Raw genomic sequence first — 21,970 nt, forward strand, 5'->3', positions numbered from 1 at the left:
AACACTGATTCTACTTTTTAATAACAACTGTAAAAGCAATTTGAGCATTTTTCAATTAATTAAATACATAGTGTACGAGTAACCTCTTGTCATTTTGCCCTCCAGGACCTGAGCTAATTTGTGTGGAATAAAATGTTTTGAAAATTAACTGATATACTAGCCTGATCATTGTTGTTCTATTAAATTATAGTCTGCCAAACGAGCGGTGTATAATAGTTACATACCATACCATTTCCTTATTTATGACGGCGCGGGGGGGGGTTCGAAAAAACTTCTCCGACGCATTTCTAGGGAGCACATTGGAGAGGCCTAATTAGCAGGCAGGAGATGGGCCACGTACACCAGCATCAGCAGACTTACAGCGCAGTGAGTCTTCAGCGATGAAAAAGAAAGCCCCTCCATTCTCCAGACCTCATTTTCACCTTCTTTCACAGCTGAAATTAAAAGTGTTAATTAAATGACTTTCTCCTGCACAAACTCCTATGGATTAGTTAGTAGTTTACACTTTAACACGTGGGAACTGACTCGCAATATTAAAGCATGCAAGTAATCTAAAAAGCAATTTTTCATCTTCATCTTGCAGAACACAAAATGAAAATTTCCCTGTAAGATCAGTTTAGAATCATCATAGAATCAGAGAATCATTTAGGTTGGAAAAGACCTTTGAGGTCACCAGGTGCCACCGTTAACCCAGCACTGCCAAGTCCACCGCTACCCCATGTCCCTGAGCACCGTGTTTTTTAAACGCCACCAGGGATGGTGACTCCACCACCCCCCGGGGCAGCCTGTGCTGATGCCTGACCACCCTTTAAACCGTTTGTCTGAATACATGGACAGTTAAAAACACCTGGCCTGCTCACACAGACACCCAGGCATAAAACTAACTTCTACTACATAGGAAATTAAAAAGTTCAATTTCCGTTTATACAGTCCTAGAAGTTTAGAACAGCGACACACAACAGCACCTTCTGTAACCCCGGTAAGGGAAACCTATTCTTTTCCACGCCATGCATTAAAAGCAATGCAAAATCAACAGGGAAAAAATAGCAAAAAACCCTAACATTTTGAAAATATTTTTTCCACGTTTTTATTCGTAACTGATGGACACAAAATGACAATATTGGTAATTATAAGTGTTCAGGAAACTTTTTGAGGCAATTTGTAATGTGTTTGGTCACCGTGTGTTGTAATCACGAGTCCATTTTTTCACAACTTGTGAAGTATTACACATGCGGAACATTGCACTCATCATACTAGTTAAAGTGAAACCAAGCCTCAGTTTACATTAAGATTCTTTACTTGCAACACCAAGATGCTCACACACTAAGTGCTGCGATTCACACTAAGCTGGATTGCATTTCAGTTTAAAAAATAAAAACTAAAAAAACCCAATAAAATGCAGATTTCTTTTGGCACCAAGCAAATAAAGTTTCTTAGTCAGCATTACAATGCTGCCTTTTTTCAAAATAAATACTTACTAAATAGAACATACAATCACTGTCTTAAGCATCTGTGTATAGGGGTGTGTGTGCATACATAAAACATACACATGCACAAACTACGAACACGAGCAATGTATTGCAGTAATAGCTCTCTTCTTAAAGACAGATTTATGTAACAGTGTAAAACTTGGAAGTTATCTTTACTACTATTAAAAGCTCCCAGTATCTCTAGGTGTCTGACTTCAATAAATCCTGGAAACATTCTGCTCACATACTGAGTTTTAAGGAATGTGCAGCATGTGTCAACTTCAATAAAAGCAGTACAGTTCTTTAATTACCCCCTTCACCCAGCAGCTGCTTTAATGAAGTATTTTTCTGAACATGTAAAAATGTAAAATACCCCCAAAAAATCAGTCATCTACGTGCAATGACTACTCAGCATCTAACAAGAATGGATATACTGAAGAACAGAAATGTGAGTCATGCCAAGCCCATAATTCTCAGTGACTGACTGTAAAGCACTTATAGTCGGCATTAAGCTTTTAAAACTCTAACCCTAATCAATCGTAAACAAAGAAATAAAGACCTCATGGTTATTTTTAAAATCTTAAACACTAGCACATAACTTTAAATACTTTCTCTGCTTTTTCTGATTCATACAGCATTCTTCCCACATAAAATATGTACTTTTGCATGAAAACAGGCTAGTACATACAAGTTAAAAAATAACAACACCTATTTAAACACATGAGGTAATTATACTTGGCATTTTGGGCTTCAGTGGTAACATATTGCTTTCCACGGAGCAGAAAACATCTACGTTAGCCAAAACCAAATGTGTACAAGATTCAGAAATCTCAGTGCGGACAGCCTCCCCTCTTCTCCCAACGCTTATGCCCCCAGGTCTCTTCGCGGGACAGGAGAGCCAACATCATCTCCCCAGACTGCAGAGAACTTGGAAACGTACAACTTGAGCGCAGTTATTTCAACCTGGGTGACAGCACAGCAACAAAAAGCCCATTAAAAAGCCAAAAAGCAGATAACCAGATGCCATCAACTTCCGATCGTTACTTTGTGACGTGCTAGGGAGTGGGTGCCAGCTAACTAATCTTGGTAGAGAACAAACCTAATTTATCCGCTGCAGGACATGTCAGATTATTATAAACCTACTAATTGTTTCTAGCAGCAAAGCAACATTACACTTTGTAGAAGCGTACACCTTGTAGAAGGCATTTGCTCTGAAAAATAAAGTTTGCGTGCCACTTGATTAATTTGGCGAGGGGGAAGGATGGATGACCAAAAGAAACCACCCAAAGCCACCGAAATGTACCGCTGCAGAGCCAAGCAGCCAGGTGAAAGAGGATCTTTGGAAAAGACCTGGCGTTAGGAGACAGGAACCTCATGGAATTCGTTGTTGAGCGATGCCCACCCTCCCAGATCTTGTCTTAAAAGAGAATGCGAGCTCCTCTGAGTAGCTTTCCAGTGGAAGCTGCTGTGCTGTGAAGATACTTGTTGCAGCAAGATGCCTTCCTCCCAGGCCAAAAGGATGTCTAAGATGACCCGGCCTGACCCCAGGTGTAGCAAAAGCCACAGAAACCCGCCAGGAATTTCTCTACCCCACCCAGCCATTTGTTCAAGCATATACCTCTACAAAAACATCTCATCTGCATTCAAAAGATAGAAAATCTACTATTCCCTTTCTAATAATTTCTAATGATTCATTGCTCTTATTAAACGTTTGCACCTTAAAGTTTGTCATTACCTGATTTTTATCTCTCTATATTGTCAACACATATTGCCTTGAAAATGTTTTGCTATGTCTGGAGTATGAAAACCATCACATAAAATCAACTGCCACATTACAGATGTAAAGATTATTTTCAGGAATGCACATTTTATTCAAGCAAGTTTGAAATGAAGTTAAAGGAGTTAGGAAGTAACCGTATAGTACCAGTTCAGAAGGTAAACTATGTTTTGTCCAACATATTTGTGGAAAACAGACATAGAAATCATGTGTTTATAATAATAAACACATGATTACGCATGGGATCCCGACAGATTCCTACTGAACGCAGCAATCACCGAAGAGCCAGGAAGTCTAGTTGAAACAAACCTATTATTTGGAGTATTTGTGAGAAAAAAGTCTGTCTGCTCTGAAACTGTATTTTGCTTTCCTTTTAGTGCTACATAAACAGTAGGACAGCCCTAACTATAGTATTTGATCATTTTAAGTGCTTCGACGTAAAATGGCCTAACATTACTCATTGGCCTACAATTACTCATTGGCCTAACATATCCATGACAGCGCTCTACATAAGTTATTTTGCAATACCAGTGTAACCATGTCTTACCACTTAAGCAGGTAAGAAGATGATTAGGCAATCACAAGCATTTCATTAACTATTTTAACATCGGTACTACGATAGCCCATATTAAGATAAAAGTTTTCTATAAATTATGGGCTCTCTCAAAGAGCTGCAGAGGCTTATTTCCCCTTGGTTCACAGTCAGGAGAGACATCTGACAGTGCTTTGGAGAAGGCCCATCACTTCTGAACGCAGCGCAGGCAGCGAGTGCTCCGCCGCAGCTTCACCCAGGGCTGCCGGCACAGGGCACAGCTCCAGCACCCAGGGCCATGCCACCTTCCCGCAGGAACGGGAGCAGGGGCGAGCTGAGGGTATGGAAACCACACGGCTGGCGCTTTGCCTCCGTGTGCTGTGCACACACCACGCTGCAAGCAGCGGCCAACAAGGAGTTTGACCGCAACGTCCAGCGTTTTCTCCACATACAGCAGTACACGGCCAAGGTAACAGGCCCTGGCAGAAAAGCAATAGGTTTCAGCCTGTCACATCATACCTGCTTTTTTGTGTGTCATTTAAAAATATTAGTGACTTCTAAGCTGGCGCACATTCCCCAAACTCTTTGTAAGCCTTAGTCCCAAGACACACCAAGCCTCGTCTCTTCATACCGCTGTTTTTCAGACGGACAGCTGGGGGAAGAGCGGGCGCAGGCTCCGGTCTGACGGCACTGCCATACGGCAGCGCTGCTGAGGATAAACCAGCCGGGCAGGGGGTCCTTGCCTGCAAAGCAGCACCTTCCCCTTACACACCGGCTCCTTTCCAGACACGGTACCTTATTTTCCACCCTTACAGATGGCCCATACGAGAAGCGAGCACATACTTGTTCATCCTTCAGCACAGGGCCAGTTAAAAGACATTGGATCCAGCCGACCTGGAGGTTCAGCCCTTTCTGCGACTGACCCGAGTTCTTTTCATCCAGCAGTGCCACGAGAGAAGACACAAGTAGCGTTGCTGCTCTCAGGTTTCTGAGGGATCAGAGAGTCTCTTGTTCTTTGTACGCCCAAGCCATCTGCGGGACGGCACCCACGCTCCACGGCCTTCTCGCAAGAAGGGTCAGTGCTGAGGGAGCCGTTTAGTGCACTGGTTTTACTCAGTATGCCTTCCAGTACTAGAGACACCCGTTCGGTTTTAATTGTGGCATGGGAAACAGCAGAGCTCGGATGCCTCAGCAGACTCCAGCATCTACAGATGCAGTATTGGACAGAGAAGCAGTGGGGGATGGGGTGATCTCTCCTGCTGGAGGTGTTCTCCCCGCTTCACTAAAGGCAGCTCACCACGTGTCAAAAACAGTTCTGCTGGAGCACACGTTGGTTGAGGCAGCCTCCTCGACAGGTAAAGCATTAACAGTGTGTCCTCTAGGTAATGGAAACGCTTGCACCGTTCCTGCACCTTGACCAGATGCATTTTCCCAAAGTAGGTGTCCTGTCTCACGTACACACTCAGATCATCTCTCTCCACGCACACCGGCACACACAAGGAGTAAGTCAAAGAGCACGGGCTTAATTTATAATATCCAGTATGTCCCTGAAATGTGAAAATTATACATGACTGAACTACACACCCAATGTTTACCACATCCTAGAGCTGTGACTGCACCTGCTGAGAAGACTGCACCACAACCAGCTCCTCAGCGACCCTCTGGTCAACAGCCCCCTCCCAGATACACCGGCTGTGTGGCTGGGCTGGGCATTCCCCACCCTTTCATCCAAATGACCCAGGGTGCTAGTTAACTAATATTTGATAACACGATTAACTTCAGCTGAAGTAAGTCTGGGTGTGCTCATGGAAACAGTTCAGTTTGCTTCCCTAGCAGGGGCAATAACCTCTGGGAGAGCGAGCAAGCAAGCGTGCAGGAAGCCTCCTTCAACCAGCACAGCTGCTGACAAAGGAGGCTGTATCTCTTGCCTTCTCTGAAGTTAATCCCAGCAGTTTAAAGCAGACTTGTGAAAAAAAAACCCCATGAATCTGAAGTTACTCTAAAATGCTACTCCAAGGACACATTAGTTCCACTAGAGTCAAAGTATAAGCCAGACGCAATAGGTCGAGTTCTAGTCGAAGAGATCGCAGAGAAAGTAAGAGCTAATGATTCTCAATTTGGCATAACATGACATTCCCAACAGCTTCTGTCTCTCCTTCCAGTAATTGTGTCTTGGCAGTGTACATATTAAAAAAATCATTGCACAAAAGAAATTTTCTGTTGGGAAAAAAAAAAAAGCAAGAAAAAAAGCAAAGCACTTTTCTTTGTAATGGTGTCATTCTGAAAACTGAAGACGCTTTCACTGAAAGGAAAAATACGCCAATCAAAACATGAAGGGGACAAAACCACATTCATTCCATATTTGTTTAAGAATTACTAAAAAGAAACGTTTTTGCAGGAGGCTAAGACAACAGTAATTTAGACAATAATAAATTGAGCATGGTAAGAATAACTACTCCATTGAATAAAAGAACTCTGGCAAGAAACTTTTCACATGGCGTTTAACAGACATTCAAATAAATGAATGAAGAATGCAAGTTAAATTACTTCAAAAATAAAGACTTTCCAGCGGTTTACCATAATGACAACATGGTATAGAAAGATACAAGAGCTCTTTGTAGCCTAAAAATTGTCAGTTTTATTTTACAGAGATGACTTTCAAAAGCATCTTGTCATGACAATCGAGTTTTGAGGAAAAAACAACTTGTCATTTGATAAACAGATGAAATTAACTGTCATTAAAACCACTTAAGCACTCCTCCTTCCTGTTATCCTCCTCATCTCAGCAGTAACTGGTAAGATTTCAGGGAGGCTCAGTCGTTGACGGCAGGATCTAGAAAAGAAACAATTTTGCATACGTTTATCATTCGCATTCACAGCTTCTAGTTATTGTATTTCACTAACCTGCACTTAATTGGCCTCCTTCTGCCACTGGCATGAGCACAATGGACCATCCACTTCATACAAATCACCACCCACCGCTGCAATTACACCTTACATGAAATTACTGTAGTGGTTGCATCCTGTCACGTTGGTAGCGCATACAAAGGTAACATTAACAAGGTCCTGTACTCCACCAACCACAAATTGCTAATCCCAGTCAGGGCATCAGCCAGTAGGAATCAGATGTTACTCATTACTATGCAGTTCATTACTTATGGGACACGGTTGAACTGGAAACTGGTAAAATCTTACCAGTAACTTCTGGAAAACATACCGCTTGTCCACAGAAACATGCCACCAACGTAAGTGAAGGACCAGATGCAATAGCTGCAACAGAATTAGCAAAGAGGAAAATGACAACTCCGTGTTTTCCCAAAGCCCGTTCTCCAAGATTTTGTTTGGCTAAGCAAGCAGCTTCTTTAAGAGGAAAAGGCGGCATGGACTGGTAACAGACCCGAGCCTTGCATAGCCAGGCAAACTCCCGTGCATCCCTGGAAGGCTGTGTGCATGGCAACCCCACTTCCAACACACAAAGTAAGTAATCGTATTCCCACACTAAAGCTACCGTGGCACACCTCCACCCTGGCAGATTTCTAGCTGGCTTTCATCTTCTCCATCTTCCACGTGCCAGGTTCCCCACACCAACTGGCCCTCGGTGACAGCTGAGTTTTTAATGCCACACAACACCTCGATGCAGACGGGTTTTGCCCTTTCTTCCACCTTTCGCTAGCCTACGCTGCCATTTAGTCACTGCACTGACGTAACGGCTACACTTTCTTCTACTGCGCTGCAGCTGTACATCTACTGACATGACAACGGGCAGCAAGGGTCTTCGGCCCTACAGGAATGTAGCTGCCTTTTTGGGTAGCAACTCGCATCCTTTTTCATGCCGAGGACAGAGCATATGGTCCTTCAAAGAGACATCAAAATAAATATGACAGGTCAGTGCAATCATCATACCGAATGAATTCAAATGATGCCATATCTAAAGTGAAATGTGTGCACATAATAAAGATTCAAATGAACAAAAAAAAAAAAAAATCCCCTACCCTTTATCCCTCTCTGAATTATTTATGAATCCTGCAACTCCAGCTGTTGCCACAAGCCCAAGGACATTACTTCATTTTGGGAATGACACTTCATATTAAAAGATAAGTTAACAAAACAAAACAAGGACACTGTGGACCTCCTTAAAGGCCACAGTAAAGCAAAATATATGTCTTCCCAGCATTTACAAAGGAAAATAATCAACAATCAATTCAGTTCATATTTCTCAACTTGTCTCCACAATTCCAGACACAGATTTCAACTCTCATGCATTAAGTCAGCCGTGCCTTTTTAACCACCACAGTTCAGCAAGGTTCTCAAAGCATCTTGGATCCTCCTCGTATTTTTTTAGGGTTATATCGCTCCAACAGTTCATCAAAAACCAAATGCCATCATACCAAATACTCTGCAACACTATCAGCACTCAAGTTAGTGAAAGCTTTTAGTATATCATATGGTCATTCCATGAAAACGTAAGTACTCTGCATATGTGGAATTGCTTTTGACAATAATATAAAAATTAAAAAGAAACAACTTCAACATGTGTAGTTTAGGGCACAAAAAACTGGTTTCAGCTAACCATGACACTTAGATTAGCAAATTCCTCGTAGTGCTGTCTGCCCACTTCCAGACTGCTTTGATTCAGGCTCCATCACATATTAGTTCTTAAATTTCAAACAAACAAATTGAGGGGGGAAGGCTTAGCCACTAAGCGTCATTTCCAACACCACATTTAAATGCCCTTCCCCCTCCCACACCCCTTCAATCAGCTCTAACAAGTTCATAATTTATCTGTACAGCAGAGAACACAGAGGCAGATTAGGTTGGGAGTGGGGTGCAAAACAATTGGTTTTGGTTGCCACCTTATTTGTAGTGGAATCTGACAAATAAATAGGTATAGAGATACGAACTGTTACACAAAAATGCCCACACCATTAACGCTGCACCACCTTCCCACTACAGGAACATCCTGAGACACTGTCTTCATGTCAGGCCTGAAATGAACTGAAATGGGTCAAAACCTGCACGTCCCAAACCATCAAGGGACATACAACCCCTAAATAGCGGCCCTTCATGATTTACCAACAGCCTCCTCTCTGCCACAAAGGAAATTACTCTGCTTTTACCTGTGACCCTCATTTCTGTGTTTTCTGCTTTTACTTGTACCTAACTGAACAGCAGTTGGGTTTAGGTTCTTCTCCTACAAGATCCCAAATGCCACAAGAACTTTTAACTGATTAAAGATTTGGGATTGATGTTTGTTTGGGCTTGGCTGTTGGGGGTTTTTTTCTCCTCCATAGTCACTTGAAAGTGGACTAGCAACTGCAGCAGTTCTAGAACTAAAAAGAGATGTGTGAATAGACTTAAGAGCTTCCAAGGTACCACCACCAGAAATCTCTGGTATCGCCCAGAAAGCTTGCAAGCCGTTTGCCAGCTTCCTGCAGCTGAGAACGTACCATTTGCCATTAGTGCCAAGCACACAGCTCAGGCCTGAACTAGAATGCGAGGCAGGCACGTATTTAATAAGCACGCTCGTCTTTGCAAAAGGCAGCAAAGTGAGAGATGTTACCCATCCTGCAAGTGAAACGAGCCAACAGCTCGCAAGCAGAGCCCGCTTTGGTGTAGCTGTCAGCAGCATCTCCAGCAGCATCTGCTTTTGTTCAGTTTGGTACCACTGAGCCCATGCAGTGTGATTCAGGAAAAGGAGATGTAGTTAAACCAAACATTTATTTGCCCCTCAGTCTGCATCAGAACTGGCACGCAGCTCTGAAAAGTCTCCTTCCTCGCTGCTGTGGGAAAGCTGACGAAAGAAGACTTCCCTTCCCACCTCCTGCTGTTGGTCAAAGACACAAAAAGGTACAGAAAGCACAGGCAGAGAACTTGGGATGTGTAAAAGACCACTGAGCAGGAAAGTAAGGTTAACTGGTAACATTTAACAAGAACCCCAAATCCTCCTGTTGTCACCGCTATACATTTGAGGTTATCACTCTCTCCCCGCTAACAATCCTCCAATATTTTGCAAATCCCAGGTGTTGTGCAGAAACCCTCTCAAAACCACAATTATTTACAGTTGTAACTTGCTCAAATGTTCCTCACATCACATTTTTCTGAAAATTAACAAAATAAAAACAGGAACATATCTCACATTCCAGGGTTGCCATTTAATTCTCAGTGCCACAGGTTCTCAAGTGCCTCGTGAAATACTTTCTAGCTGTGCTAAAGGAATGACATTTGGAAAAAAATCACCTGTGTGCTGATAGCAAAACATCCTTCTGAAGATTTTCAGAAGCTAGTTGGATGCAATTGAAGTCAGTCCTTCAGAAATTAAGGAAAGTCGCCTTCGTGCCCAAACATGCTCACTAAATGCTTCTGGCTATGACATTATTTCATAATTGACACATTATACACAAACACCTCAAGAAAAGATCTTTTTGTGTATGTCTGGATTACACGGCTATTTATACCCAGTGCTTCTGCAGAGCCTTCCCAATGTTGCACAACACTCTGGAATACAAATGATAAATTGATCCTTTCAGATGATAGGGGTTTTTTTATCATTCAATATTTTTAATGTTAAAAAAATTGTACCTCAACGTGGTCTTTAATCTAATCCTTAGCCTGAACAATTGAAGTACATCCATATTAATCTATTAGATGTTTTTCCACACCACACCTATGGCACTGCATAAATTACTGTAATTTAAATGAATTACTGCTTGAAAATTCTCATTTGGTAAGAAACATGTAGTGTTACAAGGCGCTGGAAAGAAAAATGTGCAGTATGGTAACAAGTTTTATAACACAGTATATCTAGTTCCTCATACACCAGCTATTCTAAATTCTTAGAGGACAAGAATATTAGACTGATCACATAGAACACACACCGCTATGTCCAAGAAGTCAATAACATGAAATTAAATCTACAGTTTATTTAGATGCATTTCCATGCCCATATATGCAGAATCCACTTTCAAAATGCCATTAGGCTGGCTGAAGAATATTGTAAGAGACACTAACTCCAACAGTAATTCTATCTCTGCCCTGGATAACTTGCATTTTTCCCTTTAAACGTCTGATCTGCTGAAATGCATCGAAGAAAGATAACTTGGGAAAGAAAAACACACAAAAAAACCCCACAAAACAAAGAGAAAAACACCCCCCCGAGTTCTTTTGTTACATTATTCTGCATATTACTACTGTTTAAGGATGGCTTGTTTAAGACTGCACGTTTCAACTACCTAACAGTAAAGAATGAAAAGCTTCTTGCTACAAGCTAAAAAGAAAGTCTTTACCATGCTCCTTGAAGAGCTCATTTTCACATTACTCAGGCTTCATTATGCTGAATCAATATTCGTTTAGTCACTGGGGTTATTGACATATTTTAAAATAAAAGTATACCCTTCAGCTACTGCACTCATTACGGGTAATTTGTCTTGTCAGGGAGCAGGGAATATTATCCCAGTCTTTCAGGGGCTGACAGCCCATGGAAATACCTCCCCTTGGTTACAACTGTAAATAATTTTAAGGTAAAATATTGAAAAATCAATGACTGTTTCCTGCAATCTGTCACAAACAAATCAATCATAATCTGCACAGCCAGAGAGTATGATTTGAAGGAGATGAGAGCAGATGTAATTCTTGGCTGGAATCTCTCATTTCAAAATCACTTCACATAATGGTGTCATCATTTAAACACTTAGCAGTCACTGCAACTGCCACTCATAACATCTAGTTGGACAAAACCGCAAGGAAGAGGAGGAGAAATGCCACTGCTGTTATATAAACAAACACTTTATTTAAATGGTTGCAACATTAGCAAATTTCACAGATATTAATAGCCAGGCTTGTCTCTCCACGGAAGTCCAAGATGCCTTTCTTTCTCAATAGAAGATTGTCTATAAATCAGTCTCTCGAAACGCAAAGCGTTTAAAAAACCGAACAAATGCACCAGGCTTCACAAAAGGTGAGCAATAATACCTGGTACTAATACTATTTCTAAAAATACTTCAATTTCATTCACTCCAAATTGCTCATAACAGAATTACGCATCAAATTCTCAAGAGATTAAGAAAGGAGAATTGTCTGAGGTACCTTTGCCTTTTTAAGAGCAATAAGGATTTCAATGCTTCTTTGTCCTCTACATATTACATTTCACATCTAATTTTCATTAAGCACACCCCGAGTCAACTTTAGTGTAGGTAACCACTGCAGAGTACAGGGGAAAGAAAGTCATAACCTACATAAATTAACCGATAATATATTTTCATCTTGTACTCAAAGAAATTAACTGTTGTATATGGAATTACATTTGTATAAAGGATCAATTTATACATAAAGAATTAACTACTGTGCAGTCAAAATGCTATAAACTGATCTTTGTCAATGGGAATAATTTGTGTAAAACTAATCTATTTTTATAGAGCAATGCTAATGCTTGCACCGAAATTATTTCCTCATTTGTCCCCCCACCTCACCCCAGACTGCATTTCCAGCCTGACGCTACAGTGTTCGAGAGACTTCTGTGCAGATCAGCCAAGACAAAAAAGCAGCAGCCAGGCTGAAATTGTCGTGCAACTGCAACCGTGGGCCTAAGCCTGCATTCCTTGCACAAACAAAATCTGCAAAATGCTCGTGGAGTGTTTCACTCTGGAGTCTATAATTTGAGCTCTTAATCTTTAATGGGCAAAGCCCGTTATCACATATTCATTTTAATCACATTAACCTTACCAACTCATATTTCTGAATATTTATCTCACAACTGTGAGACTAAGAAAAAAAAAATGCAATCAAAAAGATGAAATTATTTTCTCCTCTCTTGCAAAAAAAAAAATAATTTAAAAATCCTTGAATACTGTTTTTAAAAGTGAAAGAATAGGGCGTATTGTACATCTAAGTAAACCTCTCCAAGGTTTGCCTTCCTTTTTAAAGCAGCCTTTAAGTCTCTTTATCTTCTGCATGGAGAACACACACCTCTAACTCTTTATTGATACACATCAAAACCACTATTGTTTGTAGCAGCTGGACAAATTCTCTTTCTTAGCAAAATAAACTATTAAAAAACAGAAACTGAAGTCTTAGCCCTGAAGAAACAGTTACTGCCTCAGAGGCTAAGTGCGTGCAGGAAAACTGCAAATACCAGCCGTGAGGTGAATCAGCTTATCCTGGGGAAAGGCCACTATTGAGAAAGGAAGCGGGAGGAGGCAGAGGGTAGAGCAGCTCCTAGAAATGAGTTGCAGTACCTCACTTTTTCCCTGGATGAGATCTATAATGAAGCTATCCGACAGAGAGACAGCCTCGGGCTCATCAGCCCTTTTAAATCTCCTCCCTGGCCAACCGACACTCACAGAGGGAAGACCCTGCTTACCACATTAAGCCATCGCGGGAGGGGGAAGCGGTGTGCCGTACTGAACGCGTCGGCATCTTCCCCCAGTGCCATTCCCCTGAGCCAGGTTGTTATTTCTCGTGACAATCACCTAATTAGGTGGGTCAAGAATCACAGAAGATGGAAGAGATCCATTTTTCCTACATGCCAGTTCTCCTATTTGTAAAAACGCAGGCAAGGACTCTTCCCCTCCATTGTAAGGCACTTAATAAACGTTAATAATAATTAAGTCAGTCACATCTCCCAGACAACACTGTCAGATCTTTTCTTGCAATATTTGAGAACCATTAGGCTCAGGAGGGAGCTCCCACAAGTCCCGCACAGAAAAAAAGACTCGCAAATTCCGTCCTCAGATGCAAGAGGTCACGGAGGGCTGCGCCACAGCAGACATTTTGCAACCGCTCCCTGCCAAGGGAAGCCCTGAGAAGAAAGAGCAGCACATGCTGCGGCACCACAGATGTGTCCGGAGGGTTCATGGGTCAGCACGAGGAGTGCTATTTTCTGCTGGACAAAGCAGTGAGATGCTCTAACAGCTAAGAGGACTGTGAAGTCTTTCTGTTAAGAAGTTGAACTAGCTTCAGTTTCTTGGATGAAAAGGTATTTGTCTTCATTCCCTCTTTCTCAAGACAAAAGAACTACGGGTTATGGAAAGAGCCGACAAAAGAAAAGACGCTTAAAAAAAGCTAGTAACATTTTCTCTAGTACTCACCTTCTCAGTTTACTGCTCTCACTCATAACCTTAACTTAAGCCACTAGTATATGTTCATTTATTTAATGCATCTCCATCTGATCACTGAACAATAAAGAAGTGCAATATTACATCATGCGATATTACTGATATTACACCACTATCAATACTCTACCTAACGAAGTTTTTAAAGTCTCCATGTTTGGGCGTTACAGAAAGAAGAAGAATTCTGCTTTGAAATAGCTCCTGCCTTCCAGCTCTGTGCTTCCCTTCTTCAGCATTGCTTAGGCCAGCCTCACTGAGCTCATCTGGAGAGGGCAAAAAGAAAAAAAGAGCATACTTCTTGGAATATTTGTCACCCGCACCACACTATTTTCTCAACAGAAACAGGGGTAAAGCTGCCGTTTCTGGAAACACAAATTCTGCATTTTGTTAAGAGACAGAACCCAGTCACACAAAGGGAAGTGCCACTACTGTAATGCCTCACTTTATGAATCAAAACATACCCGAAACAAATTACTTACCATTAGCTCTGAATAGGACTCCATATGGCTAACAAGAGCTGCAAGCCCAGATGCATTCTGGCTTTGTATGAGGTCCCCTCCTATACTCAAGCATGGACAGGACAGGACAGGCTGCTGGACTCATTTTCCCCATCGTGGACCTCTCTGCTTCTTCTCTTGGGTGCATTCTAAAAGGCAAAAAAAAGCACAGACTGAGAACAGGGAAATGGAATGAAAAGGTAGTTTCTGTCCTAATTTAGACAACATGTTTCTCTTACAAACAAGGATCACGGACTGAGCGATGCGAGGGTTTCTTCACCCACCGACCTAGCGCATCTGATAAATCCCACAGACACTCCGTTAGCACCACATCCCACTGGGTGGTGGTCAACCCCGCATTTTCTAAGAGGCGCACCACAAACAGGCACCTAGGGAAATTAAAGATCTGTGAAATATGGAAATGTAACGACATTTACCTAATGAATAATAGTATATTACAGAATAATCTAGAATAGAATAATGAGTAATAGCATTAATAACTTGCTTCTGCTCAGAAGCACAACAGTCTAACAAATTATAGGAGTATGGACACCAACTGGAATCTGAACGTTTCAGAGAAAAGCAGAGGGCTCCAGTTCGGCAAACAGCAGCACAGAGGTTACATGAACAAATCTAGGTCACAGGATGTGCCAGAAACTGAATGAGGAAACAAGCCAAAGGTTCGAGACTCCCTTCCCTACTACCAAGTATTCCCATCACCTTCTTAGCCAGTATAAAAGCCTCTTGGCCATTCTGCAGCCTCCTCTCAGACAACTATCGGGATGATCTTGGTTTAAGTTTTACTTAGGGACACAGTAACACGGTCTATACCACAGAGAATATTAGCTGAATTTGAACTGAAGCCAGAAATTAAATACTGAAATAAACTTAAGAAAAAGCAAAGAGAGAAAAAAAATCCTTAAAAATAACTTTTCAAACCTAGGCTCTACAGAGCTGTCCTCTTCCCAAGAGACATCCATGGAACCTGATGCCTACAGAAGCTTGGAGAGGATAAGGTCCTCCCTAGACAACGGCCAGGAAGCCAGCACAAAGTAATTCTTGCACCGTCAATATTATAAAGAAGTTGTAGGCACCTTTTTATAATGACAGAGTATTCTTAATAAAAGCTTCAAGCAGGTTTTATAGCTGCATATTATCCAATGAAACCAGTAATAAACAGCACTGTAGCATTATTTAGTGCAACTCCAATACGCCAAGAGTCGCAACCTCAGTTTTATTTATCACACAGGCTAAAATGTTACTTCTTGGCTTTACGGTAGCAGCCAAGCCTGCAGCGATTTTCTCCCAGCACACTGCCATCTGGATATTGATACTTTGCTACAGGATATGAAAGAAGAGCATAGTTACTTAATACAGCTTAATTGAAAACAGAGGACCTATGTATTATACCATGCATTATCCTACACAGAATTAAATCTGAAGGGCATGAAAAGTTCTATAGATGTCAGCAGAGAATATTTCAGATGTAAATGCTGGGTTCTTGATCTGTGATAGCAAAGCTGAGATATACTGTGAAAAAGACGTGCTTATTAAAGGAGAAGCCAGTTTTTGCTCTGTTTGAGGGGGGGGGGAGGAGCTCAGGAAGATGCATCTCCTTTGGGAAGAGTAGGAAAGTGATCAGTCATGAGTTTATTAGTATAGTAAACTCTTAGTTACGATGATCCACATTCACCTTGAAAGGTCTGACTGGCTTGTTTTTCCCTTAAACAATGATTTATGGGGGTGGGGGGGAGATAATGATTCTGGCTCTACAAACACATTCACTTTAACCTGCAGAAAACAGCTTCAAGAATCATTCACATCTGCATTATCCATATTAAGGAACAGAAACTAAAAGGCTCTAATGTTAACAAAAATCATAAATTATGAATGTTAAAAAAAAATAATCTTTGGGTGTAAGACTAGAAAGGCTACCTGGCTTTACGTTTCTCCTCAGAGGTAATGCCAAGCCCCAGCGAATACCGGCCAGCAGGACTGCAAATATATCAACGTAGATAAAACACAAACCCTTTTGAACACAACACTGCTATTTAACGGCACCCACCCCCAACACCCACAGGGGAGGCCAGATTCCAGCTACGGGAGCCCCCACCAAGCTGCAGCACCTGCAGTCGAAAGGGAGTTTGCCACCGTATGGAAAGCCGCGGGCACGGGCACATGCACATCCCACAACATGACACGGGGAGCCACGGCCACCCGTCCCACCAGGGTGCTCCCCTCTCACAGCAAGGAGCCCACTAACGGTAGATGTCACTTGCTTTCAGTGGAAAAGTTGTTTAGCCGTGAAAAGGAGCAGGTTTTCTTTTTTTCTCTTGAAGTCAACTATTAGGAGAGTCTATTTTTTTTGTGTATGCCTGTGGAACTGTAAGCAAAAGAAACCCTAAAGACATTCTTAACTTAGCCCATATCATGCCAACAAATTCAAGCAAATCATGCCATTTAAGTTAATTACAGGAAACTTCAAGGAAACTGAAATACGGTTTCAGGTTCTCCCATGATACTGTCAAGATCTTTGGAGTTACATGTTCAATACAATAACTACATGCTTAAAAGGCTTGCCAGCTGCACTTCTGTGCATGGTTTTATTCCACACACTAAACAGGTTTGCTGATGCAATTTAAAAAAGGACCAAGACTGAAAATCAGGTTTCTTCCAGCAGACAAAAAGTGGTTTTTTTCATAGAAAGGCTTGCTGAGAAAAACAAAAGACTGTCTAAGCTACCTAATATCCAGTTGCCAGAGAAGAAGAGTTATTCTAGGTGTTTGCAAGTTGACACTTGGGTGTCAGACCACGAACACAAAGAGTGCTAACAAGTAGAGTCTTGGGCAAAGTAAGTGCAGGTAGAAGAAACAAGAAAGAAGTTAAGGGTGTCTTGCAGAGCTCCTCCCGACATCATTCACCTAAGCTAAAAGCCACAAAACACGGCACTTCCACTGCGACTACTGACCCTGTAAGTCCCCCGCGCTTCACCTTAGGGCAGCCAGCAGCAGCACGCACACAAGCATCTGCAGGAAAACACCCCGAAGTTTTTCTGCCGGTGCTTCAGCCAAGATTTTACATGCATTGTTTTAGCTGTTGCTCAGCTAATAATATATTCATTTAACATAGAAAAACACAAGCCCCTCCTTCCTCTTTGGGCACTAGTCTTACTTCCATAGTAGTGCAAAGGTGAGAGAAGGCAATTTTTTTCTCTTCACACTTGACTAAAAGGATAAATATTCACATATATTTATTTTGCTCTGTTTTTAGCGTGAGTAGTTAATACTTTTAAACACACTGTATAAAACATCTCTTAGCAGATGTTTCCAGCAGCAACTTCCACCACCGGCTGAGTCTTAGTATTTTGTTTATGCTTTGAACAGAGCACAGTATCTGGGTGGGGTATTTTTAATTTTTTTTTTGTTTGTTTAAAAAAGAGGATTCCCTTCAACATTACATACAGATCTCTTGGTAATATATCCACAAATTGAAGTGGAGAAACAAATTATTCAGTAAGCATCTAAGGTCAGGTATTCTGATAAAGAAATATCACAAAGGTTTTGAGAAAACAGCCTCCTTCTCATCTACCCCTGTAAAAAGAAAAAAAAAAAAGTTGAAATGATCTTCTAATGCATCTCCCTTCATAATTCATGCCGAAAGATGACATTTTCTCAGGATCTTAATTAAGATAATGATGAACACCTGTGTCGGCATTCTTTGGCAAGACAGCATTATCCATCATAATCTTTTAAGTACTCTCAAAAAACCCCAACAAAATCATATGACGGAACCAATCTGTTGCCTCTCCCCTTGCACTAAGTTTTACATCTCAGACACATACAAGAACGATTAGATCTTTAAAGACGGCAATAAAAGCAGGATCGTTAGATTTTAAAGTTTCAACAGAAAGTAGCTATTAAAGTAATTAAATTAAGGTGTATCATATCCAAGACACCCAAGTTTAACTCCATCCACTACAAGCCACCTGCAACCAAACCACTTACAGTTAAGAGCCTACCAACGGCTGTACAGAAAATACAGTTTGCTGTTATTTTCAAGATTACCCTGCCTCTTTTTCCCCCTCCCAGAAAGAAAATACTCACAGCTGATCCCTATTACACATTCATGCACAGATTTATTAAGCTATTTGACACTGTACCACATATATTTGCACACCCTAAATGAAATTATGCAAATGAAACCCGTGTAGAAAAACAAACATGCAAGTTCAAATATTGCTACATTTTGGGTCACCACATTTTGTGCAGTCATCTTAAATCCAAGTTCCTCTCCCGTCAAAAACCCTACTGGAGTCTGGCTACTAGAGTAAACAAAGACCATTTTAAACAGCTTTGCAGGACTGGCCCATCAGGCTGAAGGCTATAAAAATATTGACTTTAATTATTTATTTATACAAGCTGAATTTAAATTCACAAGCCTTAATTTAAATAAAACAAAGAACGAAGAGCCAGCCTGTGAATCCTGCCCATCGTTAAGCAAGAAGTGAATGGTAAACGTTTCTTCTGTTGCATTAACAATTTAGCTTCCAAGAAATTATGACAAAAACATATAAAGCACAGAATTTTAATATCAACTCACACTTCTATCATTTCACTGGCAGCCGCAAAGCAGGCAAACACCAGATACTCATCCATACTTTTGAAAGTACGTATCTTCGGTGAAAATGAAGAGAAGCAGCAATGCATCCTCAAGCCCCACATTTGTTAGCAGAACTGACAGAACCACATAAACAAGAGTCTTGAAACAAACTCCTTATTTCTCTTTGATGAAAGGGCTGAAAAGTCCTGCAAAGCAGATTAGTCTTAGGCTTTCACATTTCAACATGCTTCTATCGGAGGAAAAAGTTGCTGTGACTTGTCATTCAGCAGAGCTATCAATGTGCAAATAAAGCAGAAAATAGAGACATCCTTAAGAAAGGAGCCTCAAATTTGATACAAAGCGAAGGTGACAACCACACCAATAGAACTATAAACTAAATGTTTCAATATCTTGAAGAATTATCTACAGTTCTTTTAAAAACTGCAAAGGATATAAGAGTGGCATAATGTAGTGAGAATGTCGGTTTGATAGACACTTACAACCCCGATGGCAGAGGACCTATCGCTACCATTTATTAATCAGCTCTGGTATTATGTTGCAAGGCATGAAAGTATGCATGAACTCACCCCGCTTTCCAAAATGTACGCCTACAGAAGCAAGATTAGCAGAACATCAGAAATCAAGAGGGTAATTTTACATGACATTAACCTTACCTCCTCCTCAAAAAAAGTCAGATGCCATGGGAAGATAGATGGTTAAAATTTCTGCTTCTCCCTACAAAGAAACGCGCAAGGAAAAGCGGTTACTCATTCCGCTCACATATAAAATGAACGTTAAATGTATAAAACTTTACCAGATGATATCTCACTCCTCGAACAAGGGCTGTTGTCAGAGGATTATGACAGAAGCGCTTTTGAGTGGAGGGGGGGGGGGGGGGGGGGGGGGGGGGGAAGAAACGCGGCGCTTTGGAGCGATAGCGAAAATTAACCCAGGGACCCGTATCGGTGACACCCGCCGCTGAAAACTGATGAAAGTGCACACCTGTGTGGAGTGAGCGTGTAAGGCTGCGGGCCGGCCGCTCCCCGGGCAGCGCCCCGGCCGAGCCACCGCTCAGCGCCGCGCGGCGCAAACAACGGGCCCGCCGGCGGAGAGCCGGGGGCTGCGGTCAGCGCCCGGCGGGGCAGCACCGAGGGTGCCCACACCCGCTCGCCGCGCTTCCCGGCACCGCTCCCGCCGGCGCCGCCTGCCTGCGGGGCCCGCAGCGGCCCCGGCCCCGCCGCCCCGGAGCGCCCGCACCCGCCGGGCCCGCGCAACCGGTAGCGGGCGGCCCGCGCGTAGAGCAGCGCCGGCAGGGGGCGCCCCAGCGCGGCGGGGCAGCGCCGCCACAGCGCCCCGACGTCCCGCCGCGCGGCGGGGCACGCTGCCGCCCCGCGTCCTCACCTCGCCGGCCCGGCCTGCGGCCGCCACGGGCTGGGCTGAGCCGGGCCGGGCTGGGCCGAGCCGGGCCGGGGCCGCCTCGGCCCGCAGCGCCTCCGCGCGCCGTCCTGTCAGCGCCGCCTCCGGACTCCCCAGCAACCGCGCCGCGCGCTGCCACCGCCCCTCCACACCCCCGCCTCCCCACGCTGATGGACAGCTCCCCACACCAATAGAAGAATGGGAGGACCCACCGCCGGCGGCAGGACAGCCAATCATGAGCCGGGAGGGGCGGGGGCGGGAGCTGCGCTGCCGCGGCCTGCTGGGTAGTGTAGTGCGGGCCGTGCCTGCCCCGCCGCCGCCGGCCCCCCCGTCCTGCCGGCACCCCCCGACGGCGCAGGCGGAGCGGGCCCGGCTCGGCCCGCCGGACCCGGAGCGGGGCACACAAGCAAGGCTCAGCCCGTGCCCCGCCGTGTGGCCGGGATGCCGCGGCCGCCGGGACGGGGCCCGAGAGGGAGGGAGGGAGGGAGGGAGGAAGAGGGGCGGTGTCGGTGTCGCCTCCTCGGCGACCCGGGGAGCTCCCGCCCCGGCCTGCCCGTTTTAAATCACACCCCGGCTCCTCGCGTTTCCGCGTCCGTCCCGCTGGGGCCAGCGGCGAGAGGAATTAGGGCCGGGAGATGCAAAAGTACAAGATAAAAAATAATAAATAAGATAAATCCAACTAAGTCACGCCCGCTCCCCCCCGCACGCACCCCCGGGAAAGGCACGGTGGGGGCGAGGCGGGGCCGGCCCGCGGGTGGCCGGGGGCGCGGAGCCGCGGCGGCGGGCAGGGGCGGCGGGAGCAGCGCCTTGCCTCAGCCGCGAGGGAAAACAAGCGAGAAGGGAATAAATCGGGATATGTTCCTGTTGGGAAATATATCTGGTTGAATCAAAGGAGATTACATCTCCTTGATCGGTGGGGATTTATCCCGGTTCATATGGTTTTAATCGGCTTTCGCCTCGACCCTTTTATGAGCCGGGGAGGGGGAGGATGCCCGGTGTATTCTTGAGATCCGCGGGCAAAACCCTCACGCTGAACGGTTTCTGCAGACCCACCTCCGCTCCCCCCGCACCCACCCCCCCACCCCCCCTCCGGATTCCCCTTCTCCCGGGACTGGTGCTGGGAAAGACTAAATCCCCCCCCGCCCCGCTCACGGCCCCCCGAGCCCCTCCGCGATGCCAAACCCCACTCCTCGCCGGACCCCCCCCCGCCGCAGCTCCGGGCCCCCCCGTCGCAGCTCCGCTTGCACAGCCGCCGCAACAGGTCCGGCCCCGCCGCGGCCTCCGCCCCGACGGCGCGGCCCGGCCGTGCATCCCAACGCTGCCGGATCGGGCCGGGCTGCGGCGCTTCCCCGCCGAGAATCGCCTTTTTTTGTTTAGAAAAGAAAAACTAACACCGCCACACACACCCCGTATATTCCACCTCCAGTGATTTAGTGGAGGGAGGGGCAGGGGGCAGAGAGCGAGAGGAGGGGTGGCTGCGCAGAGGGGGGAGCCGGGCGGCTAATAAATCTTATTAAATATCTATTTTTTTTTCATATACTGATTGGCTTGCATTCCGGCGCAGCGCGGCTCCG

At 44.1% G+C, this 21,970-nt stretch overlaps 1 long non-coding RNA gene across 3 annotated transcripts; it reads right to left on the minus strand.

The window, feature by feature from the left end:
• Nucleotides 1-3,319: 3,319 nt before the first annotated feature.
• LOC121098120 lies at nt 3,320-20,856 on the minus strand. Of its 3 annotated transcripts, none has more exons than XR_005831175.1 (4): nt 20,609-20,856; nt 19,655-19,715; nt 14,364-14,530; nt 3,320-14,147 (listed from the first exon to the last, which is right to left on the minus strand). It is a non-coding gene; the product is annotated as an uncharacterized LOC121098120 (long non-coding RNA). The 3 variants fall into 3 exon arrangements; XR_005831174.1 differs by lacking the exon at nt 20,609-20,856 and adding an exon at nt 20,382-20,502; XR_005831176.1 differs by lacking the exons at nt 19,655-19,715; nt 20,609-20,856 and adding an exon at nt 16,317-16,404.
• Nucleotides 20,857-21,970: the final 1,114 nt, after the last annotated feature.

Source organism: Falco naumanni, chromosome 15 (assembly GCF_017639655.2).
Source record: "Falco naumanni isolate bFalNau1 chromosome 15, bFalNau1.pat, whole genome shotgun sequence".
Taxonomy (NCBI): domain Eukaryota; kingdom Metazoa; phylum Chordata; class Aves; order Falconiformes; family Falconidae; genus Falco; species Falco naumanni.